Source organism: Amblyomma americanum, chromosome 2, assembly GCF_052857255.1.
Source record: "Amblyomma americanum isolate KBUSLIRL-KWMA chromosome 2, ASM5285725v1, whole genome shotgun sequence".
NCBI classification, from domain to species: domain Eukaryota; kingdom Metazoa; phylum Arthropoda; class Arachnida; order Ixodida; family Ixodidae; genus Amblyomma; species Amblyomma americanum.
The window spans coordinates 206,932,706-206,948,119 of NC_135498.1; positions in this window are offsets into that span (position 1 = coordinate 206,932,706).

Sequence of the window (15,414 nt, forward strand, 5' to 3'; positions counted from 1 at the left end):
CCACTAGTGGCCTCTCCCTAAGCCTATTTCTGTATATATGGCTATATAAATGCTTTTCACTACCACCACCACTATTTTGCAAACACCCAGGTTTTAGAAGTAAGTGACCATAAATTTGTACATTGATCGTTCTTGCTTCCGCAAGCGGATAAAACAAAAACGAAAAAAAGTCAGTATTAACTATGCGTACCTTGAATTCGGCAAAGTTCATCCAATGCTGCAGATCATTTCTAAGGGCTTTCGGAGAGGTTTGGTAGTCGTGCGATCACTCAGAACTTGTGTACATTTCTCGGTAAGTTAAAAGAGATAGAAGATTCAGGTGTTCCAAAATTGACAACAAAATAACGCGCTGACGACACGTGGGTCACACGAGAAGTGAATAGGCGCTTAAAAAAAGAAGAGAGCCTACATGAAAGCATCACTTTTTGCCAGTCAGGTAGGTGTTTTTGTTAATGTTGACGTCACTAAGGCAATAAGAACAACAACAAAAACGCCTACCTGGCTTGCAGAAGTAAAAGAAATCACTCGATGCGAACCTTCTGTAGAAAGAAGGTAGTGCGTTAACTACCACAGATTTTCCAAAAGCATTTGCATGCGCCCCCACAATCGTTTAAGGTTAAATATCCGTAATCTGATTATAATTATGGGTTTTTTCTTTATGGCGCAAGGGCATCTACGGCCAAAGAGCACCAAACACAAAGTATTTTCACTTTCTCAAAATGGGGTCTAAAACCCATTTCTCAAGCATTTCGTCATAAAGAGGACGAGCACCTGACCAGGGGAAAGCTTGTACCCATTCTATCACCGGTGGGCACCCGGCGGCACTGGGGATCGAACTCCGCACGTCCCGCGTGCTAGGCGGATGCTCGACTACTTGGCCACCGCAGCGGTTATATCTGTAATCACAAACTTTACTAAAAAACACAACCAATAATAATAATAATAATAATAATAATAATAATAATAATAATAATAATAATAATAATAATAATAATAATAATAATAATAATAATAATAGGTTTTTGGGGAAGGAAATGGCGCAGTATCTGTCTCATATATAGTTGGACACCAACCCACGCATATTAGACTTTCGAAAAACAAAAGCACACCTCGAGTCGTGTGCGCTTCGCGTCAGATGTGCCACAGGAGTCAGTGTCGGGTCAGCTTAAATATTTAGTTTATGTTAATGACAGCAAATAACATAAATGCGACAATTTGATAAGTCGCTGACACCTGCATAACAAAGAATAAAATAACAAACATTACCGTTATTATTGACCTGCCGCCTTCCCACAACAAACTAACCGAATGGTGCATTATATGGCAAATAAAAATCAACGTGCAGAAAAGAAGTCACAAATTTGCCTCACGTTTAACGTGCGCTGACATCGCATAGCACACGGGCTCCTTTTTGCGTTTCGCGTCCGTCGAAACGCAAAAAGGCGCCTGCGTGCTATGCGATGTCAGTGGCGCGTTAAACATCGCCAGGTGGTCGAAATAATTTCCGGAGACCTCCACTACGGCACCTTTCTTCTTACACTCCCTCCTTTGTCCCTTCCTTACGGCGTGGTCCGGGGGCCCACCGAGATATGTGAGACAGTTACTGCGCCATTTCCTTTCCTATAAAACTAATTTTCATTTTTGTACGTTAGCACCACCGGTTAACATATACAAAATTAGCAATGCCCTGATTGACTCAGCTTCAACATTAAATTATCTTCGAATAATATTTAACTCCTCTGTAACGTCCATATCGAACCCAAACGCAAAAGGCATTAAAGAAACTCGGCTTCCTGAAGTTACGACTTCACCTCGCGAATCGTGCCACCAGACTTTTTCTCTTATGAGTCGGTCATCCGTCCCTCAGTGGAATGCGCATCTATCATCTGACATCCCCATCACGTCACTACCTCGAAGCGGTGGAAAACAAACCAGCAGAGTTCACCCTGTCATCTTATTCACGATTTCAAAGCGTCACCAATCTGGAAGGTACCCTCAATATGCCATCGCTCGCCATGCGCAAAACAATAGTCCGGCCAAATTTTTTCCACATTCTGTACCACAGCGACACGTCATTTTCTAGTTCACACATTTTCCCAGCCCATCACACCTAACTTAGGACATATCACGTTTATAGATTAAAACCAGTGTTCCCCCACACTTAAAAATGCCTAAATTCACCTCTTTACTTATTTATTTACGCAACCTATGAGGAGCCTCGTGCGAGAGTATTACAAGGGGGAGGGACATAAACCCATACCGAAAGAATTTATTATAGAAACACATAATAGCAATAGCTCAAACGAATTCATTCCCATCTAGCGTTGCACTACTAATACTAATTGGTTTTTTGGGGGAAAGGAAATGGCGCAGTATCTGTCTCATATATCCTTGGAAACCTGAACCGCGCCGTAAGGGAAGGGACAAGGGAGGGAGTGAAAGAAGAAGGGAAGAAGGAGGTGCCGTAGTGGAGGACTCCGGAATAAATTCGACCACCTGGGGATCTTTAACGTGCACTGACATCGCACAGCACACGGGCGCCTTAGCGTTTTTCCTCCATAAAAACGCAGCCGCCGCGGTCGGGTTCCAACCCGGGAACTCCGGATCAGTAGTCGAGCGCCCCAACCACTGAGCCACCGCGGCGGGCTAGCGTTGCACCTATAAACGATTTTCATTGTTTTCATTCTTCGCTTCACTCATTCTTCTAATCTCAAGGGTATTATAACAAAATTCCTTTGTATTCAGCTTTGCCTGAAGCGTTGTTTTTTCATAAGTGCTTCGGCGTAATTTTTCCAGTTCACATCACTTGTGTTTTGTAACAATATGTTTTTATTTCGCCATCATTGTACTGTATTATTCTTTTTTTTCTTTCACTCTTTTATACATGGCGTCCTTTCCTGGTTTTGGTTTTTTTTATGACTTTGCCTGTACTGTGCAGATTTTTGTATTCAACAGCTGCCCCTATTTAATGCTCTTACAGACCCTTATGATACGCAAATAAAAAATAAATAGGCACACGTACCCGCCGCGGCATCAAACGATCTCGCAACCCCTGCAGTGCGTGTGTTGGAAACAGCCATAGGCTGGGGCAGTGGCGCGTCACGTAGTCGCTGCACCACTGCGACAGGATTGGTTGAGAACGCCCCGCGATCTATGAATATCACACAGAGAATGACAAAATCACTATAGTTAGTGATTCACCCATGTTTTTCGGCAATTTCTGAAAATAGGCTTTTTGAGTCAGTAGAAAGAATTTAGTTCACTAAGGTGCCTTTTTTTTTGGAACACTTTTTCTGGATAGCATAGTAAGCGGCGCAGCGCATCACAGTACAGCTAAGGTGTGTGAAATAGTAGGCTGATTAATTAGTAATAATTAGTTGACTATTTAGTTATTACTATTAGTCTTCTTATGTTTTGAGAGGCGTGTAGCTCATCATACGTAAAATATATATCAGTTTTAATAATTTTGAAAACGCAGGTACTCTCGACGCTGCGGCCCAAAAATTCTGTCTATACCGAATAGTTACGTGGACTGCAAGGGTTGCTTTGCCGGCAAGCTTTTGTAAAGCGCATGTATTTCGCAGCCATGTTGGAAAACTTTGTTGCGCCACTGCACCGTGGGTAACGGCGTTCTTGAAATGCCGGTCGAACTTCGCCGCTTCCCGGCGTTTTCATCGTCCGTAAGGCCCACTGTGAAAAATGGTGAGAATTATCCGTGCATGTTATGGGCGTTCGCTGAATATATTTTCATTTGTCTTTCATTTCTCATACGCGGTAGTCACAGGATCTGTTATGCAGTGGAAGTGGTGTGGAATGTGGTTGCATTTGATGAGAGATCTTCTACCTGTGAATGCGGGAATTATGAGGAAACATTATCGTAGGAAAGGAAGAACTTCATTAAGTATTTATTTTGAATGTATCCCTGCCGCGACGGCCACATTACGATTCTTGTCCTGTACGATGTCAGTACACTTTAAAAAAAATTCCAAGTTATCCAAATTATTCCGAAGCCCTCCATTACGGGAGCTGTCAAGACCCACGTAATTGTCTTGGACGTTAAACCCGTCATATCGTATCACTACTTGTTAAAACCCTGCCTTTTCAGGCCCCAAACGTTGCAGCGTTATCGTCTGACGAGGTGCATAGAACTGCAGCTGGTCCTCCAAACTATTTCGCCTGCCTGGAGTGTATATATCTTATCGTTAGACGACAACAGGGTCAATGCTGTCTCCTTTCCAGTTGTTAAAAGCTGGTATTCTTACTCTTAGGAAGGCACTGACACCACTGAAAGAGATAAGCTGGCAGCTGTCTACTGAGTGGTTAATGTGCGATGTCGGTTAGTACTGATAAGTCAACGACCGACTGGCGCCGCGCTACAAAGCAACCCTTAACGTTAAACGGTGCCTATATCTGACTTTTAGCAACGGTTCTGAGGAGTTTCTACTGGAGGTCTGAATAAAGTTTCAAGCAGTTCAGTGGATCCAAAATCAGCGGATCAACTACCTTTAACACAAATAAGAAAGGTTTACGTGTCCATTGCGTTACGCGGCAATTGTTTTTCAGGTGACATCAGAGTGTGCGCTTTGGAGACGACGAAACCAATAAAAAATCTACACGAAACCCGGATATAACTTGTGAAAAACTTGCGTTCTTTATTTTTGTATATTCCTCTGGCAATGGCGTTTGTTAACTGATATGTTGCGTTGTTGGCCTAATATTTGCTGTGCCTTCTATGTAGAGAGCCTCCGGCAGCTCACTTCTCATCTCAGAGATATTATATAAAAGCTTTGCAGGACCGATCAGCGCGGTTCTGCTTTAACAGAAAAATGCAGCGGTATATGTAAAGAGGCGATAAGGGAATAAAACTCATCAAATAAAAGCTTTATTATCTAGCACATTTTGGACAATAACAGTAGCGACATACAGACAAAAAATCAGCCACTGAGCAAACCAATTGACCAAGAAGCTGAGAGAATAACTGAATCAAATTGAAAGGCAATAGGGTTTCTCTTACATTGGACACAAGTTTCCTAGTCGTTTGAGAAAATCACAAGAAACAATTAGGCTATTGTAGTTAAACATCAGGACGTCGTCAAGTGTTAATCTTGCCCCTCCGTGCGGTAGTCACAGTAAATGAGCTTACGGTCATATTTCGTTTACGGCCGTTAACGTACAGAAACAACTCTGGCTATGAGGCACACCTTACTAGAAGGCTACAGATGATTTCGACCTGGTGGGTTCTTTAACATGCACTGACATGACACACTAAACAGGCTTCTAGCATCTAGCCTTCATCAACATGCGATCGCTGCGGCCGGAACCGAACCCGCGTTTTTCTGTTTAGCAGCCGAGCACTATAACCACTAAGCCACAGCGGTGGCTGTTTGGGTAATATTTAGGGTTATCAATATCTTGGCAGCCATCAATTGTAAGGAAGTGAAGGGTCGTTATATGACATAACATATCAGTGAAGACAACAAGCGTTCAAACCAAGGAAAGCATGGCGGACGTATTCTTCTTTAATTAGTGAATAGAAATTAAGCAGTGTAATTATGTTTTGCCTGAAACTTAGTTTATTACAAAGTAAACTAAACGTCAACCACGTGCCGCGATGGCATGAGAACCTCTGTAACTCGCGTATTGTGCTCTACCAGCATAGGTAGGACGGCGTCCGTCCAAACCTCTGCTTTTTAATGTATTTGTGTTTTGCTTGCAGCGTAACCTTCAGGGTATTACCCTGCTTAAATCTCGGCTATAGCGGCTGCGTGTAATACCTGCAAGTTTGACGTGGGACGGGATCGAGCGGTGAAGATGACACCTCAGCGAGAACGCTACTATGGTACCTTTGGGATGAAGGTTGCCACAGAGGCCCACGCTTAGCTAAGGAGCCGACATGAATAGGGAAAAGAGGGGCTCGTTATGGCGTCGCATTAGGAAGAAGCCAGCCGACATTGAAACCAGGGAGGTTCTACGTTCACTGCGATAGTCAAGGGCGGCGCTGCTGAATATTTTCAAGCTTAAGTTGCACACAAAATACAAATACGCTCGAAGGTATAATGCTTGGAGTGCCGCCACCGTAGCTGAATTGTTCGAGCACCAAAAGCTACCTATCGAGGTCATTCGATCGGGAAACCTGAAAAATTATTGCATCACTAACTTCCCATTGGTGGACACCACGAAATAAAACTTTTACTCCTGATTTCCTAGATTAATATGCACTTTTCTAGAAACACACAATACCAATTGTGCATTGTTTTTCATATCTACTGCAATATCCAGAAGGGATTATGGAACACAAAGTATAATTAACCACATCGCGGGCTTGTGTAATGCGCACCCATCTATAGTGGAAATAGCTCAAACAGCTACGAGCTGTATTGCCATGAAAAAGAAGTTGATGTTAACTCTTTCCTGTTGTGTAATTTTGCGATTTTTTGTGTTCAGTTGGCACTGTTTCTTTTTGTCAATGTTAAAGGAAGGAAAGAAGGAAGGAAAACGTTTATTGAGCTCTAGATAGTAGGTGAGCAAATTGGCGGAGTCAGTTGTGTCGTCCGTCTTCTTAGCAATGGTCGTCTGCCCCTAGTCCAGGGCTCCGCTGGATGCCGCTGCCAGCTGTGCTCGCAGGATTAGCCCAAGTTGGACGTCCTGACGGTCGCTGGAGAGCATTCCTTCCCACTGCTCCGCACTTGGGTTTGGTATTTTTGGTGCCACCTCTATTTTCTGGCAGGCCCACGTTATGTGATAGAGTGTGGGTGTTTCATGGCACCATGGGTATTTGTCTGCGTATTGTGTGGGTTGTATTTTGTTGAGTGTATTTATATTCGAGTATGAGCCCGTTTGTAGCAGCCTCCAGGCGACGGCGTCTTCCCTGGAGAGAGATTTATGTGGTGGGGGGTACCGTTTCCTGCAGCCCTTGTAGTGGTTTAAGATTGCCGAGTTATCTCTAGGGACAGGTTCGGCTTCCTCGAGGTCGCTTGTGGGGCGAGCTCGGTAAAACGTGTGCCCTCGAGCTACCCTGTCGACCGCTTGGTTGCCTTCCACTCCCGCGTGTCCCTGTGTCCATACTATCGTATGTTTTATTGGTTCTTCATCTGTGCTTAGTTTGGGTCGGTCCCCAGAGCGGAGTATGCGGAGCGCTCTGTGACCTATTCTGCCTAACATGAAGTTTCGGCATGCCATTTGAGAGTCGGTTAGTATTGTTAAGGATCGCTTAGTCCGGTAGCCCTCCGCTGCCGCTAGAGCGACGGCCACTTCTTCAGCCTCGACTACCGTGGAGTCCCGTAGCGGCGCGCTGATGATTTCCCGCATGCCCGAATTTATCACAGCCGCTACCGCGTTGGGGTTGCTTTGTCCCGTCCTTCTGGGGTATGTGGCTGCGTCCACATACACCGTTGTTGTCTGGCGGGCTAGTGATTTTTGGATGTACTGGGCTCTCGCCTTTCTGCGTTCTTCGTTGGGGTCCATGTTCTTGGGGATGGGGGTCACTCTAATTGTGCCCCGTATGCCGTCCGGGATAGTCGCGGTTCGCTAGATTTCTTGTATTTGTTCGTTGCATCCCAACTTCTGCAGAAGCTCCCTGCCAGACGGAGTCTGTTGTAGTCTCTGCAACTGGGCGACATGTTGTGCCTCTCTCAGTTCTTCAAAGTTGTTATGAAGTCCCAGTGCTAAAACCTTCTCTGTGGATGTGCGTTGCGGTAGATGGAGTGCTGTTTTGTATGCTTTGCGTATAATCGCATCAATATGTGGGATTTCACTTTTGATTGGGTTGTAGTATGGAAGACTCTAGGTGACTCGGCTGATCACCAGGCTCCTGACCAGCTTTAGCGTGTCTTCTTCTCGCATGACCGAGCGTTTATGGGAGACGCGCGTGATCATGCAGGCAACTTGTACTGTGGAAGCTTTGAGTAGAGCAAGTGCATGTGTACACCGTTGGTTTGATTGTATCCACATGCCCAAGATTCTTAGGAGTGTTTTTTCTGGTATGGGTTTTTCCTCTAGGTAGACGTTGAGCCTAAGCTCGTCGCTGTTCGGGATTGTGCGGTTTTGTTTCCCTCTCCAGACTCTGAGCAGTTCTGATTTTTCGGTGGAGCATGCTAGCCCTCTCGCTTTTACGTAGTTCTCTACGCAGGTCGCGGCCTCCTGTAGTCTTTCTTTCTTTTCTTTTAGTGAGCCCGTATTTGTCCAGATGGTGAAGTAATTCTTTTGTTGCCTGTATGATTACACTCCAGAGTCTGTTTTCAATTTTCAAATGATTTTCTCTTGCTAGTTATTAGCTGTGTAATAAGGAACGTCTTGCAAAGCACTGCGTCGCGAACAACCAGTGGTACAGTCCAGGCACAGACCAGCGGCAGCGGTCAGTCCAGAGCACGCACGAGGGAAGGAGCGTTTGGCGCTCGAGTTTCGCAATGTTCGGCGCTTCTCGTCGTCTTCTTCGTTGAGCGCCAGCCTCTGAAGATTCCAAATCCCGTGTCCAGTCTTATAATTCCCCCCGGGCGAAAGGGCGCCATCCTGGCGGCCTAGGGTGATGTGACGACTGCGGGGTCTTGGTATAGTTTGAGGCGGGTCGTGTGGACAATGGCGCGGCCTCGGCGACGATGATCAGGGGATGGCGTAAGGGGTTCGATGAGGTAATTGGCGGGGCATGTCTGCTGAAGAATACGGTAGGGACTTTGGTACTTGCTAACAAGTTTGCTTTTGTCTTTGAGCATAAGTATTTTGGTGTGACACTAACCTCTGATTTCAGATGGGATTCGCACTTTAATATCATCACATCTAATGCACTAAAACAAGTCTTCTTCATTAACAGACGCCTTAAACTAGCACCCTCTGAAACAAAATTACTAGCGTATAAAACTATTGTCAGACCAATTCTAGAATACGGCAACACCGTTTCGTTTCCCTTTACTAACAAGCTCATTAAAAAACTTGAAGGGGTGCAGTGAAAGACACTAAGATGTGTATATATTAAACACTCCCTTACAGACTCACCAACACAATTACTAAAACGTGCAGAACTCCTAACCCTGGAGAACAGAGCAAAATCCGCAAGACTTAAAATTTGTATCAGCTAATACACAACCAACTAAAAGTGCCCGCTACAAAACACATAACGACCACAAAAACTAGATCGACCCGCCAAAACCTCACACACAAATTAAACGAGTTTCCATTCCGTACTGACATATTCAAATGCTCATTTTTTTCCTCGAGCTACACGAGAATGGAACAATCTAAACATAGATATTACTAACAGCTCATCATTAGATGCGTTCATTGTCCTGGTTATATATCACCTGTTTGTTTCCCAGTAGTTATTCTCATTTTCCACACTTTTATGTCCTGTTTATTTTTACCGTTTTGTTTGTGCCTAGATTGAAAATACAACACTAACTGCAGCAGATTTCCTTTTTTGGTATGCTTGTCATCATGTTTCGCGCCTATTATTTCTACCTCAACTTGAATTCTCTAACCAATTTTGTTACTATTTTGCCATATGTTATTGTTCAAATTGTTTACTTACCAACATGAGCACTACAACTGTATCATTCAGAGCCCTTCCTGTTACAGTCCCTGATGGGACTTACAGTATCAAAAAAAAAATCAACCGGCCCTTTTGCGTGTTCAGTCGATCGTTCTAGTGCCCAAATCATCCTTGCTGTGGCCACCAATCGAGTACTGACATTATCGTTAGTGCTCTACTTGTCTCTCCTTCTCGGTTTTTGTCTTCCTCGCGACTTGATTTTTCTCTAAGTAATGAACCAACAAGCCCAAAAATATATTCGTCTGAATTGCAATTCTAACAAAACCAACCCTTTAACACAACCGGCCCTTTTTCCCGTTTTGTCGTTCATTCTAGTGCCATAATCTGCATTGTTGTGGCCACTTGTAGCGCAAGGACACTATCGTTATCGCTGTATTTGTATTTCCTTCCCTGTCCTTTTATTTTTGTGCAGCGTTATTTTTCTGAATAGTGCAACAACAAGCCCAGACATCTATTCTCCTTAATTAGATTTCTAAAACAACCGGCCCTTTTGCGTGTTCAGTCGATGGTTCGAGTGCCGTAGTCATCATTGCTGTGACCACCAGTCGAGTACAGACACTATCGTTAGTGCTGTGTGTGTCTTCGTACAGTCCTTGTCTTCTTTGCTACCCGTTTTTTTCCTGAGTAATAAACCAGCGAACCCAAAAATCTATTCTTCTGAATTGCATTTCTAGAAACACCGGCCATTTAACACAACCGGCCCTTTTGCCTGTTTTGTCGTTCATTCTAGTGCCATAATCATCATTGTTGTGGCCACCTGTAGCGCAAAGACACTATCGTTAGCGCTGTATTTGTCTTTCCTTCCCAGTCTTTGTGTTTTTGGCGCATCGTTATTTCCCTGAATAATGCAACAACAACCCCAGACATCTTTTCTTCTGAATTACATATCTAAAACAACCGGCCATTTTGCGTGTTCACTCGATGGTTCGAGTGCCGTAGTTATCATTGCTGTGACCAGCAGTCGAGTACAGGCACTATCGTTAGTGTTGTTTGTGTCTCTCCTTCTCAGTCCTTGTCTTCTTGGCTACTTAATTTTGCCCTGACTTAATTTTGCCCTCTCGTGCCGACCGAAGGAATTTCAAGCGCGAAGAAAGGGAATTTGGGGGCTCAAAAAGGACAACTTAAACGGCGAAGAAAAGTTCCAGGAACCTGGGAGAGGTTCAAGCCATGAAGAAAAGAGTCCCCGAGAGCCACGCGGTCCTCCTATTGTTGTAAACCGGACCCCTCTTCAGACGTGCCCGCAAGCGCCTGTGCGCGCGTCGCCCTTTGCGCACGCGCGACCGAATCCAGCGTACTCCTGTGCGCGTAGGCGCTCCGCCGGTACGCGTAGGATGTGTCCATCTAGTTTTTTTTATGAAGAAATACTTTATTTTGTGAAGAAATACAAGGCATAATATATACAGGGTGTCCTAGCTAACTTTAACCAGTGTTTAAAACTATGCAGAGGCACTCTAAGACGACGCGACCAAATGCATATTACTGGATATTATATGAAGCATGTCACAGTTTTTTTGTATTGTACTTTATAGCATAATTAGTCGAGATTCATTAGCCAACTTCGCAAGCAATGAAAATAGGCGGAAACCGCCAATGAGAAAGTTGTGGAACGGTCCACGAAACGTCCAGTTGAACAGTTTGTAACTTTCCATATATTATGTATCGGCTTTTTTTTCACTCTGCAGGTACCCGCGAAATAAGCAAAAAATACCCCGTGACATGCCCGCTTGCGCTCCGCTATTGCAATGCTCTAAAGGTTCCGCCTAGGAACGAACAGGTCATTTAGCCCAGTGTGGCCGATTCACACGACGGACTGTTCGCCCGCGTCCCGCGCTTCACGTGTTCGTGCGTCACCAAATCGAGAGGCGGGCTGTTGGCCGGCGGACTGGACAAGCAAGGAAGTTCAAGTGCCTCTCCCCTCGCGGGAATTAGCGGCGGCCCGCGAAGGTTAGCTCTGGCAACCACCTCTCTTGCTAATATTTCGGCTGCCGCATTTCGCTGAGTGACGTTGAGCTGGCGCGCTGTTTTGACAAGCTGCACTTCTGTATTGAAAGTACATCAAGAACTTTTATGTGTTCGTGCAGACTGAATTTCTATAGTGGAATAACATAAAAAATATCTGAGGAATTTATATTGAATGAATTCCTGTATTGAAATTACATCAAGAACTTTGATGCGTTCGTGTGGACTGAATTTCTATAGTGAAATCCCAGGAAAATATTAGAGGAATTTATAATGAATGATTTTCTGTACTGAAAGTACATCAGGATCTTTGATGTGTTCGAGTGGACTAAATTCTTATAGTGAGATCACATGAAAAATATCTCAGGAATCTATAATAAATGAACTTCTGTATTGAAAGTGCATCAAGAACTTTGATGTGTTCTTGCGGACTGAATTTCTATAGTAGAATAACATGAAAAATATCCGAGGAATTTATACTGAATGAATTTCTGTATTGAAAGTACATCAAGAACTTTGATGTGTTCGGGTTGACTAAATTTCTATAGTGAAATCACATGATAAATATCTGAGGAATTTGTACTAAATGAATTTATGTAGTGAAAGTACATCAAGAACATTCATGCGTTCGTGTGGACTGAATTTCTATAGTGAATACACGTGAAGAATATCTGAGGAATTTATACTGAATGAATTTCTGTATTGAAAGTACATCAAGAACTTTCATGTGTTCATGTGGGCCGAATTTCTATAGTGAAATCACATCAAAAATATGTGAAGAATTTATATTTATTGGATTTCTGTATTTAAAGTACATAAAGAACTTTGCTGTGTTCGTGTGGACTGAATTTCTGTAGTGAAATCACGTGAAAGATATCTCAGGAATTTATATTGGATGAATTTCTGTGGTGAAAATACATCAATATCTTTGACGACTTTGTATGGACTAAATTTCTGATGTAAAAGCGCATCAAACGCTTCGTGTGGTTTTAATGGAGGTCTCTCTACAGAACCGGAGTTTCTGTCGACATCCTGATGAGTCCACAAGAACCCCATGAAAACTCAACTAAGATTCCATGTCCATTTTTGTAAGGGTTGTTCACGGCAAAAACAAATTTCGCCGATGTGGTGCGACGGGGCAGGGCACGACACCAGGCTTCGTCATCTGCCCAGGCCACACACTCAGTGAGCCGAAGGCAGGGCCATCCGTGCCCCAGTCAGACGCAGCGAAGGCTGCCCTGCCAAGCTCTAAAATGGGCACGGCGGCCTCCGGGTCAGCCGCCCGCAAGGCTTCTCTCAGTCGGGAGAAGCCTACCAGCAGTACACCCGTGGGCTCTCCGCGGCGTGCCAGAACCTCTAACGAGGTGATGGACGTAGCACACAGCTCACCTCCGCTGCAGCGGCGGCGGAACTCTCTTGATAGAAAAAACCAAAAATCGTAATAACTGGCCCCAAAGAAATAGGGACCTAATTTTTCAAATACATCCCCCAAAAAATCAAAATGACATTCCTGGTACACTGGAATTGTAGGGGATTATTTAATAACTTGAACGACATAAAAGACATCTTAGCCACATTCGCACCCGTGGCCTTATGTATCCAAGAAACAAACTAAGGCCCCCAAAACACAAATGTACTCAAGAAAAAAAGTATTTCGCCGCGACCGAGAGAACGCAAGCCGGCTCTCAGGTGGCGTTGCAATCATAGTGAGAAATGGTGTCCCGGCTCGTGAGCTCAAACTAAAGACTAAATTTGAAGCTGTTGCAGCTACTCTGCTCACACACAATACACTGTGTTGTATTTACCTGGACTCCCATCTCATAGTAACAATACAGAATTAGAAAATCTTTTATAGCAGCTGCCAGAGCCGTATCTGGTAGTCGGTGATATTAGCGCACATTCCTCGTTTTGGGGGAGTGAAAAAACGGACGCCCGAGGACAAATTATTGAGGATTTTCTTCTGAGCAATAATATTTGTCTGTTGAACTCCGGTAAAACCACTTACTGCTCTCCTGCTTCAGGGAAAATGAGCTGTTTATATCTCTCTTTTAAATCGCCGTCTGTTTTTAACGATTTTAAATGGGATGTCGTAGACAACCCATTTGGCAGTGACCATCTCCCCGTAATAATTAGACTAACATCTGCACCTGAAATAACCCCGACAAAACTGCGACGCTGGATGCTCTCTTTAGCTGACTAGTAACTTTTAGATAAGAAGCCAGGTTAGAAAAAATAGATTTAAAAATATTTACATCGATTAAATAAATGAGAAGTTCACTGATTGTACCTTAGCTGCCGCACACTTGGCTATTCCAATGTCTTCAGGAATGGTACGACCAAATCAAAGAGTTTGGTGGGCACAAGATTGTAAAGATGCAAAAAAAAAAACGAGAAAATAGTGCTTGGGTTATTTTTCGCCGGTACCCCACACACGAAAACCTAGTAAATTTTAAAAAGGGACGAGCTAAAGCTCGGTATGCCCGTCTTAATACTGAGAGAGCGTCATGGCAGAGGTGTGTGTCATCCATAAACAGTCAAATCACATAAAAAAATGTGGGAACTGGTAAGAAAACTAAATGGCAACTTCTCACCATACACAATGTCACTTGTGACACCACCTGGTAAACAAATATAAGGGAACAGGCAGATATAATAGGTGAGCACTTCGCTGCAGTTTCTAGCTCATCACATTACGCCCAGTCATTTCTAGAATGAAAAAACATGGCCGAAAAACGAAGACTCCCAACGCATGGAGGTGCTAATGAACAATACAATACTTTAATTACCCTCCAGGAAGTCAATAGAGTACTCTCTGCCGGCAAACAAACAGCCCCAGGACCCGACCAAATACACTATGAAATGCTGGCCCATCTTTCCTAGTGTGCCGTAGATGCACTTTTAAGATTCTCGAACAAAAATTGGGTATCAGGCAAACTACCCGCAGTCTGGAAAAAAGCTTATATTGTAACATTTTGTAAACACGGGAAAGAACCAACCACCCCCAGCAGTTACAGACCCATAGCTCTAACAGTTGTTTCGCCAAATCGTTAGAAAGTGTCCTGAACATCAGATTAACTTTTGTCCTTCAATCTTGTGACCTTCTTGATATCAATCAGTGTGGTTTTAAAAAAAGACGCTCCACTAGCGATCACTTAGTTATTCTAGAAAATACCGTCAGAGAAGCTTTTATACACAAAAAACACGGTCTTTAAGTCTTTTTTGACTGAAAAAAGGCATATAACACGATATAGAGGTTCGCGATTCTTCAAGATCTTGCCGAGCTTGGAATCCGAGGCAGAATGTTGAATTGCTTAAAAGACTTCTTAACAAACCGTTCTTTCCACGTGCGCCTAGGCTCAACCCTCTCAAAGAATTTTATTCAGGAGAATGGCGTACCTTAAAGATCTATTTTAAGTACAACACCCTTCGTAGTAAAAATGAATTCTATTAGGAAAATAATCCCGAGGTCTATTATGCATTCTGTCTATGTTGACGACCTTCAGATAGCATGCACATCCTCCAACATATCTACATGCGAAAGACAAATACAGCTTACAATAAATAAACTGGCAACATGGGCAGACAAGAGTGGCTTCCGGTTTATTACACAGAAAACAGTGGCCTTACTTCTTTCACTCAAATGGGGCGAACCGACAGATCCCACTCTACACATAAACAAAACCCAGTTACCTTTTAAGAATGAACACAAATTCCGAGGCATAACTTTTGATAAAAAAACTTACTTTCCAGTCAGACATAAACGCTTTGAAAAAGAAAGTATCGCAGTATTTGAACATATTGAAAGTCCTTTCACATAAACACTATGGTTCTGATCGGGTATCCCTTCTACAGATTTATCGCTCTGTAGTGCGTTCCAATTTAGACTATGGTTGCATAGTGTATGGCTCAGCAAG